At 45.6% G+C, this 13107-nt stretch overlaps 1 protein-coding gene across 1 annotated transcript in view; it reads right to left on the reverse strand.

The window, feature by feature from the left end:
* The window catches only part of WIPF3 (WAS/WASL interacting protein family member 3), a 45763-nt gene extending 44454 nt beyond the window's left edge, over nt 1–1309 (reverse strand). Inside the window, exon 1 of the mRNA XM_075271457.1 lies at nt 1106–1309. The gene's annotated coding sequence lies outside the window, so the exon portion shown is untranslated. The remainder of the gene's footprint in view (nt 1–1105) is intronic.
* Between the last annotated feature and the right edge of the window lie 11798 nt (nt 1310–13107).

The raw sequence follows: 13107 nt of genomic DNA on the forward strand, positions 1-13107 counted from the left end.
TCTGCCACGAGAAACTGGAAAGGGGACGGAAACCCGGCAGTCAGTTTTCAAACCCATTCAAGTGAATGGGTTTGAAAAGTGAGCGCCAGTGAGTGTTTTGTACCTGTCCACGGTGAAACCGTCTACTTTTTAACCGGACACAAAGTCCTGCATGTCCGACTCTGTGCCGGGTTAAAAAAAAAAACGCACTTGCCGCTTTCCTGCAGGATTCATGATCATGTACAGCAGTTTACTGTCATTGATCATATTTTATTGTATACTGATCACTTACAATATACAAGTTTGTGCTGATTTCAGCGTGTGAGCATTGCTCAGATGAGGGTGCACCTCCTCATAAATGAAGTGCACCCTCCACCAGTCAGGTGATATGAAGGCTGGCATTGAAAACTACAGTGTCCTAGTGATAACACAGTATAGACAGGAAAATGTACGCGGTGATGTCATAGTACAGAGATAATAAACAGTGAGTGTTATAGTAAAGTGATAATATACATAATGATGTCACTGTACAGGGATAATGTACACAGTGATGTCACAGTACAGAGATAAAGCACACATATAAAGATCACTGTGTACACTATGACATCACAGCGTATAAAGAACGTAATTGTAATGATGTCACGTGCAGGCCTTATGATTTCCCAGTACTGTAATGAAGGCTCAGTCAGGCTCCATCATAGATGTTACTAATAGCCCCCTATGTCTCAGTGGAGATGGGCCCCCTAGTAGCTGCTGTCTCCTATCCTGCCAGTTCTACCCACAGACTATTAGCACAGGATATATAAAGGGTGAGTATATCCCTGATATCCAGACATGTGAATGTGCAGATCTCCTGCTGTGTATGGCCATTCACAACTAGTGACAGATCTGTGTAATAGTCCCCAATGTAGTGACAGCCTCAATAAACAGGAGTGACCTGAAGGAAAGTAATCCACAAACAGCAGCCGTGCCCTCATGTGCAGTGCCAGGAGGAGTTGTCCTGCCCTGTGCCCTGTACCTGTAGGTGCTGCCCAGGACATTAGTGCCCGGCTGTGGACTATACACAAGAACCTAAGCACCTGCAGTAATGTGTGGGCTCAGCCCGTGGCGGGGCAGCAGAACTTACCGGCTCCCCGGCGGCTCCTCACTCCGCTGTCCCCTCACTGTGCCCGGCGACACCGCACTGTAGTGCTCCAGGGGCGGCGCTGGATACGGCTCCAGGACTGGGGCGGAGGTTACACTGAGGCCGCTCTTATTTCCAGGGGAGGGGACACCGTGCAGGACACCTGCCGTATGGCGGAGCAGTCACTCCCAGCAGCCATAACATGGGGACAGCGGAGAGTGACACAACAGCTGCACCTCCTCCATAACCTGTAAGTCTACTCTGCAGTCAGGAGAGCAGAAACTCAGGGCTGACTATTACATAATGGACGTGTACACAGGATCCTGCGGCATGTACATAAAGTGCAACACCTCACCTAGAAGCCGAAGAGTGCCCTTATAATAGTGGTCAGGAGCGCCCCACAACATAGCTGGCCCTAACAAGTACCCAAATAGTCTGGTGTAAGCTATAGCTGTGACAGCCAGAGTACCCATATACAACCAGACAGCCAGAGAGTGCCCTTATAATAGTGCCCCTGCTCAGAAGTGCCCCAAAACATAGCTGGCCCTAACAAGTACCCCATAGTCTGATGTAAGCTATACCAGTGACAGCCACAGAGTACCCATATACAACCAGACAGCCAGAGAGTGCCCAATATACAACCAGAAAGTACCCAATATACAACCAGAAAGTACCCAATATACAACCAGACAGCCAGAGAGTACCCATATACAACCAGACAGCTAGAGAGTACCCATATATAACCAGACAGCTAGAGAGTGCCCTTATAATAGTGCCCCTGCTCAGAAGTGTCCCACAACATAGCTAGCCCTAACAAGTACCCAAATAGTCTGGTGTACACTATAACCAGTGACAGCCACAGAGTACCCATATACAACCAGAGAGTGTCCTTATAGTGCTCCTGCTCAGAACTGCCCCACAACATAGCTGGCCCTAACAAATACCCAAGGAGTCTGGTCCAGGCTACAACCAGTGATAGCCCAAGAATGCTTTCATAAGGCTGGGATCACACAGGGTTTTTTGGACCAGATTTTGACGCGGAATCATCCTCAAAATCCAGTTAAAAAACAAAACAAAAAAAAAACGCCTCCCATTGACTTCAATGGGAGCCGTTCACTTGCTTTTTCCACGAGCGGTTTCTTCCCGATCGTGGAAAAAAGAAGCGACCTGCCCTTTCTTGCCACGAATTCCGCGGTGCGACACCTCCCTCCCGACTAGGCCCATTCATTTGGGCCTAATCCGGAGAGGAATACCGCGACTGGATGCTGGTGCACTGCATCGGCATCCACTCACGGAGAGACCTTTTTTGGAGCTGGATTCTGAGGCGGTCTCCTGGGTCTCCTGCTATAGCATTTCATTGCATTCAAATGTCGATGGATAGTTTGTGCTGAAACTAATGCCCCCTGAGCCTGCAGGACAGCTTGAATTATTTGGGACTTTATTGCGACTGCTCATCCACCATCCGGACTATCCTGCATTGCAACCTTTCATCAATTCATCTCTTCCGTTCACGGCCATGGGTTGTAAATTTCTTGATTATGTTGTGCACTGTGGACAAAGGAACATCAAGATCTCTGGAGATGGACTTGTAACCTTGAGATTTTTCCACAATTTAGGTTCTCAAGTCCCTGAACAGCAATCTTATCCTCTTTATGTTCTGCATGCTTTTAGTGTGTCACACACAGGCACGCAATGCAAAGATTGAGTCAATGTCTCTCCTTTTTATCTGGTTTCAGGTGTTATTTTTATATTGCCCACACCTGTTACTTGCCACAGGTGAGTATGAATGAGCATCACATGCTTGAAACAAAGTTATTTACCCACAGTTTTGAAAATATGCCAACAATTTTGTCCAGCTCATTTTTTTGTGTGAAATTATTTACAATATACCTTTTTTTCTCCATTTTTTGGTGCGCACACTGCGAGGTTGGATACCGACACACATGCACACAACCTTTTTGGCTGAGCAACACACAAGAGGAAGCCTCTTATACCGGGTAAGTGTGTATAACGGCCAGAGGAAGCGCAATGTGCGCAAAACAGTCATCGCACTCAAGCATCTTGTGTTTCTGTTGCAATCTCCTGCTGTTTTTATTCGGGGGCGTTCACACTACCGTCAGTGTCCGACAGGTAGTGTCCGCTCCTAGTGTCCGCTCAAAATCTGGCACGGACATTAGGAGCGGACACTAGCTGTGTCCGTGACACCTGTCATTTATTTAAATGGGCATCGGGTGCGTTCTTTTGCACTCCTTGCCCTTCCTTCCCTGCCCGCATGTAAAGATGTCCGACTTCTGAAGCGGACAGAAAAACCTGACATGTAGACTCCACTATAGGCCGGAGCCACGTTACGAAAACACAGCATTTTGCCCACGTCAAAAGCGTTTTTCTTGCTGCATTTCTTTATGTGGAGCCTTAGCCTTAAGCTGTTCATTGCTACATAGGGCATCATTATATTAATTTAATGTACTTTATGTACTAAAATCCAAAGCCTGTACCGAAAGCGCAGTGAGAAGACATAACAATGCTCCTTATCTGCTTGTACTGTCTTTGGAAAAGGATAATCTTTGTTTTTATGCTTTAATGATGGAGATTACATTTATTCTGTATTATGTTTTGCAAGCATTTTGTAAAGCCGGTTTGTTAAGGCCAAGGCCACATGTAGTGACAGGAACTTAAATAACACTGCAAAAAAAAAACCCCCAAAAAAACGCAGCTGAAATTTGTGCATTTTTCACAGCTTTTCTGCAATGTTTGAAATTTTTGCCTGGCTCACTTAAATCTATGTACCCCCAGGTAAAATAAAAATGCTGCATATTTCATGCTTTACACATCATTATATTTTTACCTGCAAGGTGTGAATGAGATTAAATTAAGGCTAAGGCCGGGGCCTCACGGGCCAGAAATGCCGCAATTTCCGCCGTGGGAAAAATTGCAGCGTTATACAGTTCATGCAAAGTGGATGGGATTCATGCGAATCCCATACCAACTTTGTGGTTAAAACCACAGCACGGACACACTGCGATTTCCAATACCGGCGCGGTTTTGGAAATCGCAGCATGTCAATTATATCTACAGAAACAATGGCAGTCTTCCCATAGATATAATGCTAACAGAAAGTCCGTGGAGGAAACAGTCTGTGAACTTTCTGTTCAAAGCGCTGTGGGAAGAACCACAATGTGTTCCCGCCGCTGTTGTTCCCGCCGCACTAGTGTGGCGTTTTCGGCCTGTAGGGCCTTAGCGGAAACGCAGCTTTTTTTGTTGCAGATTTTGTTGCATTTTTTTGAGCCAAAGTCAGGAGTGGCATCAGCAAAAGGTAGAAATATATATTTCCATTTGTAGCTATTCTTGGCTTTGGCTCAAAAAACCGCAACAAAATCTGCAACAAAAAAAGCTGTGTTTCCACAACATGGGGCTTTAGCCTAAAATGTGGGTTTTTTTTTTTTGGTTTTTTTTTTTCTTCCCCCTGCTGTGTTTCTGCTACATATGTCCTCAGGTTTATGGTGGATTCACACCTGGGATCCAGGCTTCTAAGAGTGGAATTTTATATACCAACCTTAGTAAGAAGCCATCTAAGGGAGCCTTCACACGGAGTTACGCTGCGCTCATTCTGAACGTAAAAACACGTTCAGAATGCACCTCCCATTGACGCGTAAAAAGCACCTCCCATTGACATGAATGGGAGCCGGCATACGTGTTCTCCCCATTGAAATCAATGGGAGGCTTTTTTCCCTATTGCTTTCAATGTACAGTATTACGCGCGTATCACATGCTGCAGAATATCCCTGCCAGAAGTTGAGCAGTGTGATCTCTGTGTGTGGCCCCAGTCCTTTACCCTTGTACCACTCACACAATTCTCTCACACATGGTGGAAACATAATACTGTTATGCAGGCTGGTCAGGCTCGGCACCTGTTCTGTAGAGAATAATGGGACAGTTCTTTAAACTTTGCTATAAACACTGTAAACATGATAAAAGTATAGACAAAACAAATTTTAATTAACCGCTTAGCAGAGGTGTAACTAAAGTCTTGCCAACTTTGGCTGGGACCTCCTACACCATTCCTTCGGCATATTCTAGATGTTGGCGAGTTGGGATGCTGCAGTAATGTATCCCATAGCGGTGTCCACAACTGCTGTTATCATGAATACATTGAGTATACAGGGCAGCATCTGACCTATAAATGCTAGGAGCTGCGTGCTTTGGGAAACAGCTGATCTGCAGGGGCTCTAACAAAGATCTAAAATCAATTACCTATCGTAATGATTGGCAAGCAATTTTTGAAATGTGGATAACCCATTTAAAGGATTATTCCAGTTCCTTGGTATTAATTACATATTTTCTGGTTCATCAATAACAGATGAGTGGGGGGGGGGGGGGTCCAAATTTCGGGACCCCTGCTGATCAGTTCTTTAAAGGGACCATGGTGGTTTCTCAAGCGATCATCACATGTGATCATGTGATGCAGTTATGTTCTGGTTTTTTTCTATAGGATGAAGCTGTAAGTACATATAAAATAGATGGTGTGCGATGCAGTGAAGTTGTCGTGGCAATCACATATGTGCTGCGGTCCCTTCACACAGCTGATCAGCAGGGGCCCCAGGATGTTGGACTCCCACTGATCTCTTATTGATAACCTATACTGAGGACTGGTCATCAATAGCAGATAACTGGAATAACCCTGTATCCAGTAAAGGGTCCCCAATCCAGCCCATGATAGTGCCTGATACCCCAACCGCTGTCTGTTCTACTTTTTTTTTCTTTGTAGATTATAAGCCCCATATAGGGCTCACAATGTACATTTTTCCATATTAGTATATCTTTGGCGTATGGGAGTAAATGCACGCAAACATGGGGAGAACATACAAACTCCTTGCAGATGTTTTGTCTTTGACAAGATTCGAATCCAGAACTCCAACACTGCAGTGGTAACCACTGAGCCATTGTGTTGCATCCTGTCTGTTCTACCTTGTAAAGATGAGATCAGCACTCATCTCTGCTGCCTGGCGAGTTCACCACAGCAGGCATTGGACATGAGTACCTGCCTACAACACCAAAGATGGGGTCTAATAGTATGCATGTCTGTGTTAGACCTGATGCACACATCCGAGTGTGAAGGCCAAGTGGGTGTGATTCTTTTTTTCTTTTTTTTTTTTGAAGGAAGACACTGCCTCAGGTTCCGGTCCAAAATACGGGTAGTCGCAACTGAATGCTGGTGCACTACATCGGCATCCAGTCGCACACTCCGCTGCGGATTAGGCCCAATGAATGGACCTAGTCGAGAGGAGGGAGTGTTTCCAGGCCGAATCACGGGTGAAACAGCCTGAAGAATGAGCATCTTGCTTCTTTTTCCAGGAGCAGGCTCCCATTAATTTCAATGGGAGCTGTCTTTTTGGTCAGGATTTTGAGGCGGATACGGCCTCAAAATCCTGACCAAAAAACTGCGTGTGAACTTACCCTAATGGTTGCTTCTAACATAGCAAGAGCCGCTAGCTGCTGAATCCTCGCTCAATTATACTGTATAATCAAGATTCCAATATGCAAAAAAGCTCCAATGTTGCCATGTCACACCATGTAAGTACATTTGGCTCTTGATAAATGAAAGCTGTACTGTGATTTCTTTCTATGGACAACTAATCAGTTTTCTTCAGTTTTCAGTCACTGGCCATTTACCACTTATGTTACTATAACTACAGGCTGTTGCTTTTCCACCATTTTTTTCAATCACCCTGTATTATTACTATTATGAATCTATGCGATTATGTATACAGATGTAGCACACATAACCTACCTATGTAGCTCTTCGCAGTCAGAAGGGCGTTCCTGACAGTCTGTCTGGAACGTCCTTCTTCACAGCAGCGCTGCACAGTGTGAGCGGGGAGGAACGCCCCCTCCCCTCCTGATAATACTCGTCTATGGACGAGCACTGTGAGCAGAGGGAGGGGGCGTTCCTCCCTGCTCACACTGTACAGCGCGATAGGCGCTGCTGTGAAGAAGGACGTTCCAGACAGAGTGTCAGAAACGCCCTTCTGACTGTGAAGAACAATGGTAGCGGCACCGATTGCTCTTCACCGGGGGCACAGATCGGGAAAGCTGACAGTGCACTGAATTCAGCGCATTGTCGGCTTTCCAGCAGTATATAGAGCTGCCTATGCCCCAAACCATGAAAGGTCTTCTTTAAGGAAAATGTTGGATAAGGATGAAGGCAAACAGGATGAAATAAGTGTAAAATTGTGAGAATTGTACAAAGTTTCTACATGTTTCTGGGTTTTTTGTGTTTTAACTCCCTCTTGTGGAACTCAAAGTGCATTGCAATACTTCATTTACAGAATGGAGAGTATTTAGCGATGCTAATTTATGCACTAATGGGTCTGGTTATTTTATGACATCATGAACCATTTACTGACTAGTTTCCTGCCTGAATGAGAGCCGATTGACAATATAACAAATCAATAACCACAATCTGTGAAAAGCAGATTATTTTCTTTCAATTTTCTATATTTTGAATGTCTCTGAGTCCGTGAAAAATGGATGACACACAAAAACACTATACCAAAAATGCACCTTTTTGTAATATGTGAAATCACATTGACTGCTGGGACTGTACATTACATCCTTTTTGACACTTGCGTATACGCAACGTGTGGCCTTAGCCTTATTCTCATGTCCCTTTTTCATGTATGTGTACAGTCAGTGTTTTCTACTGATAGCACATGGATGTATTGATTTTCTGGGCCTGTTGTGTCAGTGGATCATCTGTGAAAAACAGATTTCGTTTTAGAAAAAAAAGTATCATACTTTTTGTTGAATTCAAACTACCTGTCTAAGATAACATTGTCTATTAGTAAATCTGGTCCAATACATCCATATTCCAACTGAAAATATACAGACAGAACATGTAAGTAAAAATGTGTGTGTGAATAAGGCCTTAGAGATCGCACGCTGCTTCTTGGAGGGCAGGGAAGCTTTGTATTTTTACTAGACACAACATAACTATGTCTGCACCCAAAGAACCACTTGTGACTGGGCGCTGGTGCTTCACCAACCGCCTACGGTTCTCATTACAATCAGCGGTGCCAGTGGTCAGACATGACAGGTCACGCATTGATGCCCAAAATATTCCATTAATGCTGTATCTCAGAAAATGTAAGGTTATGGCCCCATGTGGCATCCCGCAGCAAAAAAGCGCTTCAGCGGCAATGCATCACGGTTCTTACTGCAGCACTATAGACAGAAAGTTCGCAGAGGTGTCCTTTGTTGACTTTCTGTTTCAATTATACCTATGGGGAAAACACTGGCGTTTCCATAGGTATAATTTATATGCTGCGATTTCCAAAACTGCACCAGTTTTGGAACTCGCAGCATGCCCACAGCACAGTTTTTACTGCAAATTGGACATGAGATTTGCTAGAGTCCCATCCACTTTGAACTGACCATAAAACGCTGTGATTTCTCCCATGGTTTTTCTGGTGTGGGCAACTTTATGCCACGTGGGGATCTGGCCTTAGGCTAAGGGTGAATTCACACTGAGTAAACGCTAGCTTATTCTGAACGTAAAACACGTTCAGAATAAGCGGCGTCTAAAGCAGCTCCATTCATTTCTATGGGAGCGGGGATACGAGCGCTCCCCATAGAAATGAATGGGCTGCTTCTTTCACTCCGAGCAGTCCCATTGAAGTGAATGGGGAGTGCCGGCGTATACGGCAAGCTCTGCTCATGCCGGAGCGTACACGCCGGCACTCCCCATTCACTTCAATGGGACTGCACGGAGTGAAAGAAGCAGCCCATTCATTTCTATGGGGAGCGCTCGTATCCCCGCTCCCATAGAAATGAATGGAGCTGCTTTAGACGCCGCTTATTCTGAACATGTTTTACGTTCAGAATAAGCTAGCGTTTACTCAGTGTGAATTCACCCTAAGGCCCCATGTTGCAGAAACGCAGGGGGGGTTTTTGTTGCAGATTTTGTTGTGTTGTTTTTTGTTTTTTTTTTGAGCCAAAGTCAGAATGGCTACAAAAGGAATGGGAAATATTTAGAAAGCTCTTATACTTCTACCTTCTACTCAATCCACTCCTGGCTTTTTGTTAAAAAAAACTGCAACAAAATTTGCAGCAAAAAAAGCTTGGTGCATGGAAGTCGCTACGATGTAAAGTAGCAGTGTACTGGATGAGATAACAAATCACATCCACACATTGCAGAAAAAACCTGCAGCACAAAGTGTCCTTGCCACAGCATACCATTCCCAAGCCCTCACACTAGCGTCAGGTCCATCAAAGGACTGGAACAACGGATAGGTGGACCACTACAATAGTGGTCATGTACATCAGGTGTCCGTTTTTTTAAACTCAAAACGCAGGACAAAAAAGTTGCACTTGCAGTTCACATCTACGACAATGTCTCTGTGGGAGTCTTCATCACAATGTCCAGCTGAAATCAGAAGATGAAAAAGTCCCAGACTTTTTCCTCCACTGTTTTCAGATTTAAAATTACGGTCACCCAATGAAGTCCATTTTAGTCAAAAGGTCCATGGGGCTCCTTGTGTAACCATTATTTTAGTGGTCTGCCTATCCATTGTTCTGGTCTTTTCACACCCCAGAGTATAATAATTGGAAACCCAGAGGGATACAAACATAACAAACTACTGTTACTTACCTATCTCCCGACTCCCCTGCATTCTCCATCGCTATCGGCCATCTTCCGGGACGTCATGTGACTGGAGCCCTGTGTCGCAGGTCATATGATGTCACACAAGTAGGCCGAAGCCTGCCCAGAGCCTGGAGAGGTAAGTAACACAGTTTTTATGTTATCTTACCTCTCCCCGACCTCCGATCGTTATACTCGGGGGTACAAAAAGACCCGTGAGTATTATAGTGCTTGTGGGGCCCGCGCCGTCACTTACCGATCCCAGCCCCTGCCAGGATCAGTAAGTATATAGGGCCCGTTACCAGCTGGAGTAACTCCAGCCTGTAACGGCCTATTAAAAAAAAAAAAAAAAACGCAGCGGTAGCAGCTAATGTCCCGGGCCCTGTGGCAGCCGCCTCCGCTGCTACGGTGGTAGTTACGCCACTGATTAGATAGGCCAACACTAGTGTAAACATCTGGTAAACAACATGCACTGAACTCCCTCTACTGGTGACTACAGGTAGCTGCTGTGATAGTGTATTGGTGAATACAGGAACCACTTCTCACGCGCCCTATAGAAGGTACATGCATAGCCTCTACCGCAGGGGTCTCAAACTTGCGGGCCAACTGTGGTCCTCCGGACGATAGTTTGCGGCCCCTGTGCAGCTCCCTGCATGTCCCGCTATGTCCCTTTAGTGTTTTACTTAAACTTTCCTCCGATCACTCCCCCGCTCTTATAAGAGCAATAGAAAGTGATGGGTGGTCGGTGGAAAGCTAGTACTACTGAAGTTTAAAACTCAAGGACCTGTGTGTGATGTCAGACATCACGTGACTAGGGAGGCGTGTCTTAGTGTGCCGGCCAGAAGATGAAGAGATGTAGTACTGAGAGGAATGTGAGATGCAGAGTGGAGTGTGTGTGTGTCAGTAACCTAGGGGCAGAGATGGAGGGGGGGACATGAAACTGGGGCCACAGATGGAAGGGGAACATGAAACTGGGGGCAGAGATGAGGGGTAGCATGAAAATGGGGGGATATCAAACTGGGGGAGAAATGGTGGGGGGGAGATGAAACTGGGGGTAGATGAAGGAGGGCACTTAAACTGGGGACAACTGGAGCAGTTGTCCACTGGGGGCAGTAAACCGTGGGAGTAGCTGGAGGGGGACCTGTCTGCCTCTAGTTGTCCCCAGTTTGTTGTCACCGTCCAGCTACCCCTACGGTTTAATGTCTGCTTCTAGCCTCCCGAGTTTAATGTCCCCCTCTAGTTGCCCCCAGTTTAATGTCCCACTTCAGTTGCCATTAATTTATTGTCCCCTCCAACTACTCCCATTGTTTTATGTCCCCCTCCAGCTGTCCCAGTTTCATGTCCCCTCTAGTTTCCCCCAGTTTAAACTGGGGCACCAGGAGAAGGACTTAATACTTTGGGGCAGTAGGAAGGGAACATTATAATGTGGGGGCATATAATGTATGGGTGACTGTAGGAGGATTATACTGTGTGGGGGCACATGAAAAATTAATAAGAATGGGCAGAGACATCATAAAATTGGGTGGAGCTAAATTTGCTGCAGCGAGCATAGCTTGTGGAAAACCTGATGCGGCCCAGCCTCACCCAGACTCGACCTCCATCAGCCCCCGTGTAAATTGAGGTTTAGACCCCTGCTCTACCGTATATTCTGTAGGTACACAACAGGAGTAAGGTGTTGAGATGTTTCCTGTGTGTATACACTCACCGGCCACTTTATTAGGTACACCATGCTAGTAACGGGTTGGACCCCCTTTTGCCTTCAGAACTGCCTCAATTCTTCGTGGCATAGATTCAACAAGGTGCTGGAAGCATTCCTCAGAGATTTTGGTCCATATTGACATGATGGCATCACACAGTTGCCGCAGATTTGTCGGCTGCACATCCATGATGCGAATCTCCCGTTCCACCACATCCCAAAGATGCTCTATTGGATTGAGATCTGGTGACTGTGGAGGCCATTGGAGTACAGTGAACTCATTGTCATGTTCAAGAAACCAGTCTGAGATGATTCCAGCTTTATGACATGGCGCATTATCCTGCTGAAAGTAGCCATCAGATGTTGGGTACATTGTGGTCATAAAGGGATGGACATGGTCAGCAACAATACTCAGGTAGGCTTTGGCGTTGCAACGATGCTCAATTGGTACCAAGGGGCCCAAAGAGTGCCAAGAAAATATTCCCCACACCATGACACCACCACCACCAGCCTGAACCGTTGATACAAGGCAGGATGGATCCATGCTTTCATGTTGTTGACGCCAAATTCTGACCCTACCATCCAAATGTCGCAGCAGAAATCGAGACTCATGAGACCAGGCAACGTTTTTCCAATCTTCAATTGTCCAATTTCGATGAGCTTGTGCAAATTGTAGCCTCAGTTTCCTGTTCTTAGCTGAAAGGAGTGGCACCCGGTGTGGTCTTCTGCTGCTGTAGCCCATCTGCCTCAAAGTTCGATGTACTGTGCGTTCAGAGATGCTCTTCTGGCTACCTTGGTTGTAACGGGTGGCTATTTGAGTCACTGTTGCCTTTCTATCAGCTCAAACCAGTCTGGCCATTCTCCTCTGACCTCTGGCATCAACAACGCATTTCCGCCCACAGAACTGCCGCTCACTGGATGTTTTTTCTTTTTCGGACCATTCTCTGTAAACCCTAGAGATGGTTGTGCGTGAAAATCCCAGTAGATCAGCAGTTTCTGAAATACTCAGACCAGCCCTTCTGGCACCAACAACCATGCCACGTTCAAAGGCACTCAAATCACCTTTCTTCCCCATACTGATGCTCGGTTTGAACTGCAGGAGATTGTCTTGACCATGTCTACATGCCTAAATGCACTGAGTTGCCGCCATGTGATTGGCTGATTAGAAATTAAGTGTTAACGAGCAGTTGGACAGGTGTACCTAATAAAGTGGCCGGTGAGTGTATAGTCAGCTGTGGCAGGGAGTGACACCTACAGTACATTCAGGGTTGCCAAACATTTTAAAATTCCTGTACAATTTTAAAAATATGAAAAGTTTTTTCAGCATCCATGCAAATGATTATTGCTTGTATAGGTTATTGCAGTTGTCATTATTATAATTTTAGGGCTCATACACTTACCTTGTCGCTGGCTGATAGTATAGACTGGTGATAATAAGTTTACTGAGCTCCTTATTAGGGTCCATTCACACGGAGGAAAATGGTGAGGAATTTGATGTGGAATTTCAGCGCTGAAAAAAAAGCCTCCCATTGACTTCAATGGGTTCCTGAAAAAGGAAAATTCCACACCAAATTCCTCACCATTTTCCTCCGTGTAAATGGACCCGTACAGTCAGGATGTTGCGAGACCTAAGTGACCACTAAACTGCAGGAGCTAAGTAGAATCCTCTGG

Source organism: Leptodactylus fuscus, chromosome 4 (assembly GCF_031893055.1).
Source record: "Leptodactylus fuscus isolate aLepFus1 chromosome 4, aLepFus1.hap2, whole genome shotgun sequence".
Taxonomy (NCBI): Eukaryota; Metazoa; Chordata; class Amphibia; order Anura; family Leptodactylidae; genus Leptodactylus; species Leptodactylus fuscus.